The 13,845-nt window shown below is 42.7% G+C and overlaps 1 long non-coding RNA gene across 1 annotated transcript; it reads left to right on the top strand.

Annotated features, from left to right (window-relative positions):
* The first annotated feature begins 9,045 nt into the window (after positions 1–9,045).
* Positions 9,046–12,885, top strand: LOC135449918 (uncharacterized). The gene is made up of 3 exons (XR_010440897.1): positions 9,046–9,221; positions 9,970–10,078; positions 12,640–12,885. It is a non-coding gene; the product is annotated as an uncharacterized LOC135449918 (long non-coding RNA).
* Positions 12,886–13,845: the final 960 nt, after the last annotated feature.

Below are 13,845 nucleotides of genomic sequence, written 5' to 3'. Positions count from 1 at the left end.
TGTCCACAAGGGGACCTCCAAAGCATGTGCCAAAGGCCTGGGATCCCCCCAGCACTGCAGTGCTCTGCATAACTATTTAGCTGTCCAAGCAGGCAGGCAGAACAAGCAGCCAGTGCCAGCTCTGGGGACAGGGAGGTTAGGGAATGATGTGCACATTTTCGTGGTAGCTTTGGCAAGAACAGTGCTGAATGTGGAGATTCCAGAGGACGTGTACAAATAGCAGTGGGGCTAGTGCTCCTCTGCAAACCAGCAGGAACTGGCTTTCCTGCTGATCACTGGCCTGTGCTATTCCATCACCTTGCAGAGAGTGCAAGATGTTGGTTGGGTGTAAGTCAGTAAAAATACCCCCATGTTGCTTCAGCAAGAGGTTTCTAGAATTTGGGAAGTGGAGGGAGACTGAGAATAATGTCAGCTGACTTTGCTTCCACCACCCACAGAGGGCCCAGAGGGATGTTTGGCACCTCTGTGAGTGTGCTGCATCTGTATGGGCTGCTGCTGCTTCCTGTGGGGGTATAGAGGCCTGAGCACGTGATAGGCTTTGTACAAAGCTTTCCCTTGCCCAAAGAACCAACAGTCTGAGGTGGCCTGGGATTGCTGACACAGGTGTCATTGAATGAGTAGGAGAATGGTCAATTTATGCCTCCTGGGCTCTAAATAGTTAATTGACAAATACCACCTCCAGCACAGAGTATCTCTAGGTCTCTCAGCTCCCTCCCTTAGGGCAGCACAATACCTGTGAAGGATATGGGAATCAAGGGAATGATGGTGGTGGTGCTCATAAAAGGTTCAAATGGATCTGAGCTGCACTGCAGAGGGGAAGTGATAATCTGATAGCTGGTGGTTTTGCTTTGCCTGAGTAACTTTGGTTTATGGCTTCTGACGTATTGGCAACAAGGCAGGAATATGCTGGGGGCTGGTAGATGGGGATTTTTGGAAATGTTATTGCTGAGGCAGATGATAGGTTCATCTCAGGGTGGGATATTGTTGCAGTAGTTAGTGTACAGCTGAACAGCAGCCTGGATCCTGTAGAGTACTGCAGAGTTCTTGAGCAGAAAAGTGGAGAGGAAAAGATACAGCAGACTGGGTGTGATTTGGTCCAGGTCAATAATAGAGTTTGGAAACAGTCCCAGAGCTCCTGACTCTAAGCTTCTCACCTTTCTTCAGGTTCATCTCCCTTGATGATTAGTCACTCAGCTGTGGCTGGTGAGAGTATCCTGTACTGGGATCCCCACTGAGGAACTGTAGCTCTGAGTGTTCTTAGGTTGTGTCATCTAAATAGCAGTTAGCTGCATTATGTGTGAGTGGGGTGGCCTAAAATGTCAGCAAGTAGTGTAATAGTGATGGGCTGTCTGCCCATCTGAACCTTTTTTCTCCAGTTCTGTTTCTTTTGCCTTCACATTCCTTAAACCACTGCAGAAGGTGACAAGCTAATATTTCTTGCTAAAGTAAAGACTGCAGGGTTTTTGGAAGAAGTCTCTGTCTTGTCTCTGGCATTGCCTAGGCTGGACACTGACAGCAGGAGAAAAGGGCTGGGTTCACTAGGGAAGGGAAAGGGAAAGAAGAAAGTGTTTGAGTAGGTTGTTAAATCCACAGGGGATTTGTGACCCAGGCTTAGAGACATTTCAGGCAGTTTGCTCCCCTTCCTGTAGCAATGTCACCCTTGCTGTGCACTGTTTTCTGGTGGCTTCTGTGGTGCACTGCTGATTCCCAACTGTACTGCAGAGTTTCAGAGGTGTCCAACATCCTGGCTACAGAATATGTAGAAACTGAGGAGCCATCTCCTGAATTTGGGTAGTTGTGGGCACCACCAAAAGTAATTTGATATGCAAAGGGTTGTTTAATATTGGTGCTTGTTTCAGAACAACTTGCATTGTATCTTCCAGCATTTTCTTCACCATGAGAAGAGCACAAAGTGAAAGCTGAAGTTTTAGTTTATTCACTTGTCTCCAATGCTCTTCATGATGACTGCATGTGAGATGTGGCAACTCCACATAGCAAAAGGGACTGTGTCAGCAAACATCCCAAACCAGATAAACCTTAAGCACTTGAGATTCAGTGCAAAGCACGTAGATGCCAGTTCAATTCCATTGTGGTCAGCTTTGTATTTCATGTCCTTTCTTCTCATGTGCTGATACTCTGTTTTCACAGGGTTGCCCCAAAAATTTAAGCTGGACTTGATTTTAGAAATGCAGGCTTTGGATTTCAGGAGGTACTGGTGAGGAATACAGGGATGAAGGAGAAAACAGCAGGGTGGTGCCTTCTGAGTGTGAGATCATGAGCAACAGTGACAGTATGCGTAGGTGCATGTGGATGGCCTGGAGTCTGAACCAGCTCTTAAAGGTCTGGAAGGAGTGTGTGCAGAGCAGTCATGAAGAGGAGAAGGAGAGACCTATGATCTGTACTTACAAGCTGGGGAAACTTCTATTATATGGGCATTACAATTAGCCGAGCGGGTGTTTGTCCGGAAAGTGTGTGTGAGAGGAGCGGGGGAGTCAGGGAGGGGAGAGAGCTGGCGGTGATGGGAAGGAAGGGAGGGTGCCCTGACCTCTCCTCATAGCCCTGACTGTGTCCCCATCTGAAGGTCTGGCATATCCACTCTCACTACTTAATGATAGTGACATTACCCATCCGCCCAGCATCGCGGGGCTTTTGTCTTCATTCAGGCAGAAATGAAGTTCTCCTGGGCGCACTTATCAATCACTGCAAAGCTCCAGCTGTTCCGGAGCCTTTGGATCGACTTCAACAGCCGTGCTTACAAATTGTCTCTGAATAGCACCGAGCTGAGACCCCCTTTTTTGTCATTGTCTTCCGACAAATGTTTTTTTTCGGCAGCCTTTCGCAGACGTTGCCGGCTGCCTTCTGCCGCGGTGATTGAAAACAGGCCTGTTTTGCATTCTCCTGTCGGAGTCCTGGGTTCAGGGAGCTGTCCCTGAGTGCCACTCCAGCGAGTGCTGTGCCAAAGACAATTACATGCATAGTTTTGCTGATTGCATTAAAATCATTAGAATGAAAGATTCTGAAATCGTACATTAAGGGGGGAAATTAGAAAAAGCTTCAGAGACAGACAGCAGCGTCCCCAAAGTGAGGGCAATACAATTAGCTCAAATTGTGTTACATACACACAGACTAGGAGTAGCTCCTGTAACAAATGACCTTATTATTGCTGCTCCCTCTCTCCCTCCATTCCTTTTTCTCTCCTTCACTATCTTCTCATTCCATTTTCCTTTTTCTCTCCTCTGAAACTTCTTTGGCCAGCACTACTGTTCTTCTTAATCTTCTGTTCACCTTTCTTTTGTCTTGAGGAGTGCCTGAGAAAAGGCAGTAGTGGGATCCTGGGAATGTAATATTTGGTTTTCAGAGCTGCTTTGCAGGCCATTTAAGAGGAAGTGAGCAAGTACAAACTCCAGAAGTTAATTTTCAGCTAAGCAAGAAACTTTGCTCTCCTGGGGAACAAGGAAGTACATGACTCCAAAAGCTTTGTATGTGCACCAGCCATCAAGAAGATCAAAGAATTCAGCTGTTTAGCTATAGTCTATATCCAATGCCAAGAAGGAGACTAGTAACTATGCCTGAGGTGGGAAATGTTCCTGCATACCAAAAGTACCAGCGTGGCAGGAGGTGCAGAAAGGTTAATTCTTGAGGGGAGCATGATACTTATCCGGTATGAATTCTGAGCTGTTGAAAAAAATCACATTATGCCAGGGCTCATGGGCCATCACTGTTATTATCCTGTAAATATACTAACAGAGAGAAGATGGCCAAGTAAGAGTGCCTTACCTGTATCAGTCAGTGACTGAAATCCATCCATCTCAGTTGGTAGTCAATGTCTTATCTGAAAAAGCAGTTATGCGTCACTCTGCACTGTGATACTGTACAGCTTCTCTGCTGGGGCTTGGGGTAGTTACGGTACAGGCTGTTCCCAGTGTACCAGCCTGTCAGCTATACCTGTGGATCAGCCTGCCCTGCTTTGCTGCTGGTACTGAAACATTACTCACTGTAGACCTCATCTTTGCATCCACTTGCTGCTTCCAAAGAGCCTGGACACATTGTGCAGGTTCTGTTGAAATGCACATTGAGGCACAAAGCACATGTGGCAGTGAAGCAGCACCACTGGTCCAGGCTTTGCCTTCTGCTTCACTGTTTTCACTGTCACTGTGTGGCATCCAGGGCTGTATTCAGCTGGCTTAAATTCTGCCCACATTTCTGTGCCAGGCTCCTATCAACTGGTTTTTCATCTTCAGAGGAGCTGATGTCAGTAGGCACCTCTGTGCTAAAGGATTTGAAGGCATCTGTGCAATCTCCTGGGTATTTATTGTCATCGGGGTGGGTTTTCCTGCTAACCCTGGGTACACCTAACTTTAGGCTCCACTTCTGCTCTCTGGGATGTAAGTATTGTCGTTCCTCTCAGTTTACAGCCTAGCCCAGGATCTAAAAGAAAAAAAAGAACTGCTGGGACAGACTTAGGGGGAAATGGTAACAAAGGGGAAAGCAGCCCTAGTACTACCCTGATGTATTGGAACAATCTCGGGGACATCTGAACCCAGGGTGGTGTCTTTGTATTACTAATGTATTAATAATAGCCATTCAAAGCACTGCATGTTGACAAGGCACAGTATAAATGTCATGTAAGAAGATGTGTCTACTTCTCTTAAAAGACTGTGATCTCAGATTAGACGTGATGAAGATGGAAATAGGTTTTCTGCTCATGTAAAAGTTTATGAGGAGGAGGAAGCAGAGTAGGTTGATGACATGGTGGGTCAGGGACCACAGTAAATATAAAAAACAATAATAAGGGGAAAATGAAGTAAGAGTGGGAAAATATAGAAGGGAGCAGAGGATGTATCAGTGGATTGAAATTGGTGGAAGATTTAAGTTGCTTTACTAATGTGAATCAAAAGTGTGAATGGACTATGTGGGATACGATAACCAGGAGGTGAGAGGAGGGATGTGAAAAAGAGAATGAATTTGTTACAGTAGGGCAGCCAAAACTGGAGACCAATATGACAGAGATGGAGAAACTGGGCAGCAAAGGAAATTAAGCTAAAAATACCTGTTAGAGACAGAGGAAGTGCTGAGTTTAGTGGCTTTAAGGAAGAGAGGGTTGTATAAAGTAGATAAGGAGAATTGGATATTGAATAGACAAACAGAGATACAGGCTTGAGCAGCAAGAAGAAAGTGAAGTGAGGGAAGGGGGGACAGATGAGGGTGAGGAGAGGAAAGGAGTCTGGCTTGCTCCAAAGTCCAAAGGGAATATGAAGATGCTAAGTAGAGGAACAAAGTGAGCTGTAGCCCAAATATGACCTTAAAACCAGGGTCAGATGCTAGAAAAGTGCAAGTCTTCAAGGATATATATGAGCAATCGAGACTAGTCTCAGCAGGGCAAACCTGACTGGAAACAGCTGTCCCTTATGGGGATTTCCCCTGCTTTTTTTTTTTTTTTTTTTTTCAACTTAACTCACAGGAGGGACTACCAAGAGTCTGTGGGATCTTACCTCCTTTTGTGATAATTTTCCATTTTCTTCCTAGCAACTGTTAGGCTGTAAGGGAGGATGTCAAACTTTGGCATTGCAAATGCCAGCCAACCCCTTTTCCTATTGAAGGCGAAGACTAACCTTGGCTTTTTCAGAGCGTGGCAGGAGACATTCGTTCACACCAGACTCTCCCTGCTGGTTGGAGAGTTGTGTGCAAACAGTCTACTTGTATATGGCATGTCTAAAAATGAGCAAGTTGTATTCAATCTCTGAGGGGAAGCAGCAGTAAAATTAGGTTGTAAGGTATTTAAGATTCAGATACTTTCTTCCATGACAAATTAATATTCAGCAAATGATGCAAAGCTTTAAACAGTGCCATCAAAAAAAGCTCTTTGACTCTTCTCCACTGTCTGGCCTATGTCTTCTTTGTACCCTTATCACAATGTGCCCTCCAAGTTCTGAGGTCCTATCTTGCTCTCATCCCGTGCAGACAGAGTTTCTAAGATAATATGTACCTTTGTGTAAGATACCTTCTTTCTAGAAACAAGAGAGAAGATCTGAAAAGATCACTCTCTGAGGGCAAAGTTAGCCTGTCTGCACACCTGTCTATTCTGCCAGAAATCCCACTTTTAATATGGTTTGTGAAGGTGGCTGACTCCTTGTTTGCTTAGAAATGAGGTGCAAGTATAGAAGGGCATGGGCTGGAGTGCACTGGGGCCAACAAGGGCCTGACTTGATCAACTTCAACAGGCTTTGGATCAGGCCTTCAATGACTGTTTGCATGAGGGCTGGTGTGAGTAGGCTGAGAAGGGATGTGGTCTATGGCAGAATCACTGCAGAGAAAGGATGGTGCTTTACTGGGGGTGGAAAATGGAATTGTCACCGTGGAATGAATGAATTGTACAGTTTCTCTTTTGTAACCCAGGGAATAATTAAGATAGATGGGTAGATGAATTAGCTGTCCTGCAAGGTCAAAAGTGGATTGCCTTATTACTCTATTATTTCACTGTTGTGGAACTATCACCACTAACGCCTTTTTCATGATATTTTGTACATCGCACCAAAAAAATAAAAAAAAGGGGAAAAAAGAAAAAAGGGGGGGAGATACAAATTGATCGTTTGCCGGTGAAATCAGTCTTCGTCATCGCCAGCAGTGCTTGGATTAATGGGATTGAAGGCTGCTGGAGGTTCAGCTAGAGAGACGGGCGGAAAAACAAGAGAAATTGGTTTGCACCCCTGGGAATGGAATTGATGTGACTTGCACAGAGCTGCTGCAGCAGTGGTGGCTGCTATACTGTGATGCTGTTTTTAAAAAAAACACAGAAGGGAGATGGGAGAGCAAAATAAATCCCTAGCTGGAATACTGGGTCGTTACAAACATGGGTGATAATCTTCTAGCCTGTTTGGGAGATCCAGAAGAGTTTGATTGTTGGAAGCCTTTAGGAAACAATAGAGGACAGTCTTTGAAAAACACAGCTGCTTCCTGGTGGCCTTCTGCTTCTTCTGTAGGGCTTTAAAGATGAGGTTTGGGACAAACACTGGAAGCTGGACATTATTCTCATTACTGGCAAATAATCTCAAATCTACACAGCCGGCCATAGAGATGTTCCAAATGGGTAAAGGCATTATGTGGACATAATAGAAGTAGAGGACCCCAATGATAGACATAGTTGTAGAATAACAGAAGTGATGGAACCAGGGACATGTTGATTTAGGTATCATTGGCCGGACGGTCACAGAAAGAAATATTGTGGAGAGGAGCACTTGTAGTTAGTCTTCCCATTTCCAGTGCCAAGAGGTGACACAGAGACACTTGTTTGCTTCGGATTTTTTTTTGTTTGAATTCCTGTAAATAAGGATTTTGAAAGATCTGAACTTCTGAAGGGGAGACAGCTAATTTGCTCACAAAAAGTTCTGCTTGACATTGTGCTTATAGTTGGTCACATTTTCCTCAAGAACCATGAGCAGCAGCAGAGAGGACCCAAGTCCATGCACAGTCAGTGTCAAGGGTCTTCCCTCTGGACAGGCACTCTCTCTGTTTGCCCAGTGCTAGCAGGTGATGGTCCAGGGTAGATGCAGCACAAAACTCTGAAGTGCTGAAGTTCATGCTATGCTTGACTGCTTTTAAGCAGCAGCATGCATAGTGTTTATCTGATTAGCTAAAAAGCAGTGCTATTAAAAGTGGCTTTCCAAATGTGGGAGTGGATCTGAGGAAGATGAAATCAACACAATATTTTTTTTTTTGTGTGAGCTAGAGATGTGGCAGATTGCATCCTCAGAAATATTTTCCTTTTATGCTGTTGCCTTTTGGTCAACACTGATGCCAGTTTTGAGGACATCTGTGTTTGAGATTGAAAGAGGGAAGCCCAGATTATTTCTGAAACATTTTGCCTGTGGTTTAAGATTAAAGATACCAAACTCACAGCTGTGTACCATCCATAGAGAGTCAAACCAAGACTGGATGCGATTTTCCAATTGATGACTGACTCTGGGAACATTTCCCCTAAATAAGACTATCTACAATGTAATACTGTGTAGGGCAAATGTCCTCTTTGCTTTACCTTGCTTTAGTTCCTAGGCTACGCTCTTGATTATGCAAGATGGTGTTTTAAAATTGGCTATGAATTCAAGGCCATTTATATGTCTTTTACTCTTGGAGAGCCCTTTTCTATTGATGTTGAAATTAATTTTTTTCCAGGCTTCTTGATCCAGAATAACACAAAAATAGAATGATGATTTCTAATGTATTGTATAGCTGTGAACTCTTTTCATCTCAACAACACCTTAATTCTGAAGTCTAAAGAAGGCAATTTTTATCTCAGACAACTAACAGGTGATGTCTGGACAGGTGGAAAGCCTGACCTTCCCATCCAAGATGTCACTTGACAAAGGAAGTATTTAAAAGAAAATTCATAAAGTGGGGTATGCATCCTAAAAGTTCTCTCACCATCTTTTACTCTGTTTTCTTCTGTGCTTAATGCACAGATAGAAAAGACTAGAGGGGAACTGGGAAACTCCTTTTCCATCACTGTGAACAGTACAGAAGAGAGACCTTGATGCAAAACATTACGGTGTTTGCATCAGGCAACTGGCTCTGAAGATAGTCAGGGTGAGCTGAGCCTATTTACTAGCGGGGAGAGCAGCTGCTGCACAGGGCCACTGCTGTTTCTGCTCTCAGATCTGCACTGTGGATCTTGCCTTGTGCTTTCCTGATGAGAGGTCCTTGCATGTCTGAGGGGGCAGGTCTGTCTCTCAGAGCATGCTTTCTGAACTGTGAGCTTCTATGCTGGGTAAAGAAATTCTTTAACCCTTGTGTGCTTTAGATGAGCTTCTTATTTTTACCACTAGTATATTCCAGAGCATCTCTTACTCTTGGGTTACTCTAGAAAACTACTGTTTCTTTTCCTGCATTGCACAAGACAAAGCACTAAAGGATTTCTGAGCTACAGCTGTAGCTAGTTGTAGTAACTATAACTAACTTGGAAGTGAAACCAGTGAGGAAGATCGGGTCCTGGCTCAGAGACCTTGGTCCTTGTGATCAGAAATAAGGAAACATGTAAATGTGATGGATGATCACCTGGCCATAGGCTGTGTTATCTACCATGCTCCATGGAGTTATGGACTGACATCTGCCAGGAAGGAGCAGGAAAGGCTGAGCTCCAGCTCTGCAGGTCTGTGGGACTGTGATGTGACCTGGGCAAGCCACCGCCATGAGCTGCTACCACACCCTTTCCTACAGGTACCTGCAAGGTGGGTTGGCCAGTTCTGGAGAATTCCCCACTGTCAACATCCCTACCTCTGCTTTATTTTGGGTGATGAAAGAAGACAGCTGGTTTATCTCCCAAATGAGGAAATGAGGTGGTGGTATCACAGGGATCTCTGTGGGCCTTTCAGGTGCAATCATGAGCATCAGAGGAAGGGTTTTGAGACAGCTCTGTGAGTGTTTCACACTCAATTCCACATATGTAGCAAAATAAAGGAGTAATTCCCATTGCTGGTTTTACAGCTGTGCTGTATGATTGCTTCTTTTGCCTCTTACCACTGACACTGAGACTGTCATCATTGGTAAATTGTGTTCTGGCTGAAAACTAAATTTTTAACCAAAAACAATGATGCAGGGAAACTCAAGATGCTTTTTCTCCCTAACATTTGGAAGCAAAGTAAGCTTTCATTTTTTCCATTACATTGACTATTTTGAAATTTAAATGCAACTCTAAAGAGTAGTAGAAACAAATATCTAATACTGTATCACAAGGACTAGCCTGGAGTGAAACTGTGCATTCTGGTTGCTGTGAAACACTTTATTTTTTTTCATTTTGCCAAGACAAAACTTGTCAGATTGATCCTTCTTCCTTTTTCTCCCCATTTTGAGAATACTATTTTTTGGTTAAGTGTGTGGTTTTACTGTTGAAACTTATGGAGGGAGACAGCCAGTATCATTAAGAAGTAGATCTGAGTGAATCTAATGAGGTGTTTCTTTACATTCTTGTCCTCACAGCTGATAGAAGTTCAGTGTTGGACATTCAAAGCTTTTAAAACTGTTCCTGGGAGGAATAAAGCTTTTCTTTGAATTTGAGGGTTTCATTATGTCAGCTGCATGTGATCAGGTATGCTTGACCTCTGGTGAAAATCAGTGTATTGATACCATGATTTTTCTTCTTTAACAAAAGCCCCAAGTTCTCATCCTTTCAAGTGCCCTTCCTCCTACAGCACTTGCACACCCTACTGCATGTCTGAATTTGACCCATTGGTGATGATAGCTGTTGTTATGATTTTTATGGTTCTGCTTAATCAATAGATATTAATTAAATTAAAACTGCACAAGTAGAACAAAGTGAACAGAAAAGGCACTGAAAATACAGTTCTGAACTCACAGCTGCATCTTTAAAAGCTGAAGTAATCACTTTGCCTGCTAGGTTGCAGACTCTGGTTATTATCTATGGGAAATTAAAGGTATTATTTTTACCATTTGAGGGGCTCCCATATTTTACCATTAATGCAACAGAAGCATATTGAAAATGACCAATACTCAAGTGAAGTTCAGACAAATGATATTCCCTACTTCACAGCAAGAACTGTATGCACAGGACCTTTGAGAGAAATGAGAGTAATTGATGTATTTGTGTTTTGACAAAAATACAAGGCAGACCATGCGATGAACAGACTCTTATTTGGTGATGGTAGCAACAAAGCAGCATTAAAAATGTGGAATTTTTGTCACTGCATGGAAAGCTCCAGATCCTTAGCCTGGGGGGCAGAGAGGTGAGATTTCAGCTCAACAGGGCTTTGGGGCAATAACATGAAGGCATCAACTTACATGAGGTAAGAATGTGGCCCAGAAGGGACAATTTGTCCTACACAGGAGCGAAGTTTAACCTGCATAAGTCCCATTTGTAGTGAAGCATGTATGTTGTGGTTGGAGGAACTTCACCCTTTGGAAGAAGGCTGTCAGTTTAAGGACTCAATTTACCTAGTTTCTCTTTATGCCACTGGCATTTCACTATAGACCATTGCTCATGATCTGATGGAAGAATCTGGGTGGACTCTGTTCATGATCTAAAAAATTATTTTGCTGTCCTTATTACACAGTCCTGGAAATAGCCATGTAGATTTGTGTACGTTATACCAGCTGCATACAGTAAATAAAATCTGTCAATGTAACAGGAACATGCAGAACAACTGGCAGCATCAGTGAAGAGCAGTGAGTTCCTCGAAATTCTACCAGCAAAGAATTTGGCCCTATGAGAGAAGGATAAACAGATTTTGCAATTTCAGGTGGAGAAGGAACTAATTTTGCAGTGTGTGACTCTGGAAGTGGAGTGACAGGGAGTGAGCACATGGTTCAAGCTGGGCTCTGCCAAACAGCATGCAAAGTACACTGTGCTATGTAAAGGTGCCATTGTTGTATAAGGAAGGACCTCAGCAGGATGAGCTGGGCAATGAGGGGTGCAGGCCCATTCCCCAACACCTGGCTCTGCACATGCAGTTCAGGGTTGTGTTGTCACAGGAAGGCAGCACAGGGACCTGCTTTGAGAAAGTATCAGAGACAAACCTCAGGCTAACCAAACTTGCTAATCACCTGTGTTCCCGCTCCTTGACCAAAAACTCATCAAGACCATTGACACTATGTCTCTCTACATATCTGAGGAACCCCAAATTCTTGCTGCTACCTTCCACAAGAGAGCAACACAAATGTGCTTCCATTGGTTATGAAATCTGGACTCAAAAATGCCAAAGTGGGGAAGTAATTTGCTTAAAATGTTTTTCTTTTCATTCTGAAGAGAAGGTAGATATAGAATGACCTGAAAAACATTTGCCTTTCATTGCATTTTCTCAGGGAAAAAAATTCTGAACAAGTCTAAATGCTGTATTTCTCTTATTTTTTAACAAAATGTCTGTATTACTTAATGAAAAGTATGATAATTTTAATGCTTAACATTATTCCACCCTCAAACTTAAAGAAGAAAAAATTTTCAATTTTAATTGAGAATTTTTTTCTACTTATGGAAATAATATAGTTACACATATTACAGCCTTTCGATTAGGCTATTTTGGTAATATTTTTGAACACTAAGGAAGGGAAATCACAGTAAATTGCCCTTCTCCCCATTTGCTTTTCAAAATTTTTTGCGGCTGGTATTGAAGCAAATGCACTGATGTGCATATACCAGTCACTGGTGGTCTTAATACTCTCTTGCTACTGGTCTAATATATGACATTGGACATATCAATCAGCTTCACTGTGAATTAGTTTCTTTAATTTGAATATGATTATCAGAAAAATTAAGCCTGGAATTAGCATTGTGAGATGATCCAGTCCATCTCCCTACCCTAGGGCAAGACCCATTCTACCTCAGATGAGTATTTTATAACTTTCTAGCTAATTTTCTGTCCTTAAGAGCTTTCAGTGATGGAAATATCACAGCTTCCCTTCAGCAATCTGTTTCAGTACTTCACTAGCCTGTAGCACTAGTTCACAGCACTAGGCACCTGATCCTCATGTCTAATCTGGATCTTGCTGCAGTTTGTATTCCTCTCTTTTCCATGTTGGCGTGGAAAATGGCTAATTACAGTCCTTTTTGTTCAATATTTTACCTACTAGAAAGAAGTCTTTCCCAAGCCTTCACACCTCTAAATGGAACATGTTAATTTCTTTTCATCTTTCTAGGTCTTGGACCGGTCATACTTCTCTTCACAAAGGACTCTTATTTGCCACCATCTCCCTTGGATCTGAGATCCAGGCCTAAATTTAATGTTCCAGCTGAAACCCCACCAACACAGAGAGGTCTGACATACCTGATCATCTGTGCTTCTCTTTGAAAGTGTCCATGAGTGAATTCAGTTTACTTTACACTGATGACTCTGGTTCGACTTGAACTTTTTCTGCAAAATTTCTCCCTCAGTTACTGTTCTCAATCTCACATTTGTGCCATTGATTATTCTGTAAGAGCGAGGCAACTTGTTTATGTCTGCATTTATTTGCATCCAAGGAAATGTTAAATAATTCCTTTGCAATAGAATTGAAGAAGACACTTCTGCTGCCCAGTTGGAATTTAAATAGGGAGGAACTGCTTGTGCAGGAACTTGGAAATGTTGGTAAGTGTGACTTGTCCTTCCAATAGAAAGTGTTATGACTGTAAAAAATTATATTTGAGCTTAGGGCTCACCTGATCAGCACTCCCTAGAACTGTCCAGGGTCCATCTGTTGTGAATAGTGTCAGCACTTCACTGCAGCTGTGCCATTTCTGCCAACATTGCATGGTCTTTGCAAGTCTCCTGTCCAAAAAGCAACCTAATATGAGCCTCTTGAGCTAATAAAGTCATAGAAGGTTACAGAACAAGGTGGTTTGCCTGTAAGGCAGGTAGCATGATTAACAGTAGGTATTTAATTGTTTCTGGTGTCTTCAATGATCAGCATTAGAATGGGCTATTGCCTTCCAGCCCAGATTTACTGTTGACAGTGTACCATGTCATAGCACTGAACTGTCTTGAAGGTGATTTTTGGCCAACAAAGTATCATACCACTGCATTGCAATGATGTTTTGTGACAAATAAAAAATCAACGACATGCTTTAACTCTCCAGCCATATACCTGCAGTGTGCCTTGGGAGATGGTGACCCTTTGCAGCAGTGCAGACCTAAAACTACTGCAGGTCAGTGCAACTGTACACCAGTTGTGGGGAAATGAATCAGATAGCTTTAATTTAATTTTTCATCTTAGTAAAGAAGGGGGATGTTGTGAAACAGACTCAGTCTTTCATGTATAAAAATCCCTTATGCTTTTCTTCACTGTTCCTTTTTAAAAAGATCTTATTAAATGAGGAAAAAAACTTAAAGAATTTTCTTCTATTATTTTCTCTCTTTCTTTTCCTTT

This window comes from Zonotrichia leucophrys, chromosome 6, assembly GCF_028769735.1.
Source record: "Zonotrichia leucophrys gambelii isolate GWCS_2022_RI chromosome 6, RI_Zleu_2.0, whole genome shotgun sequence".
In the NCBI taxonomy this organism is placed as follows: domain Eukaryota; kingdom Metazoa; phylum Chordata; class Aves; order Passeriformes; family Passerellidae; genus Zonotrichia; species Zonotrichia leucophrys.
The sequence above is the reverse complement of the archived record's forward strand: the minus strand, read 5'-3'. Positions and strand labels throughout refer to the sequence as shown.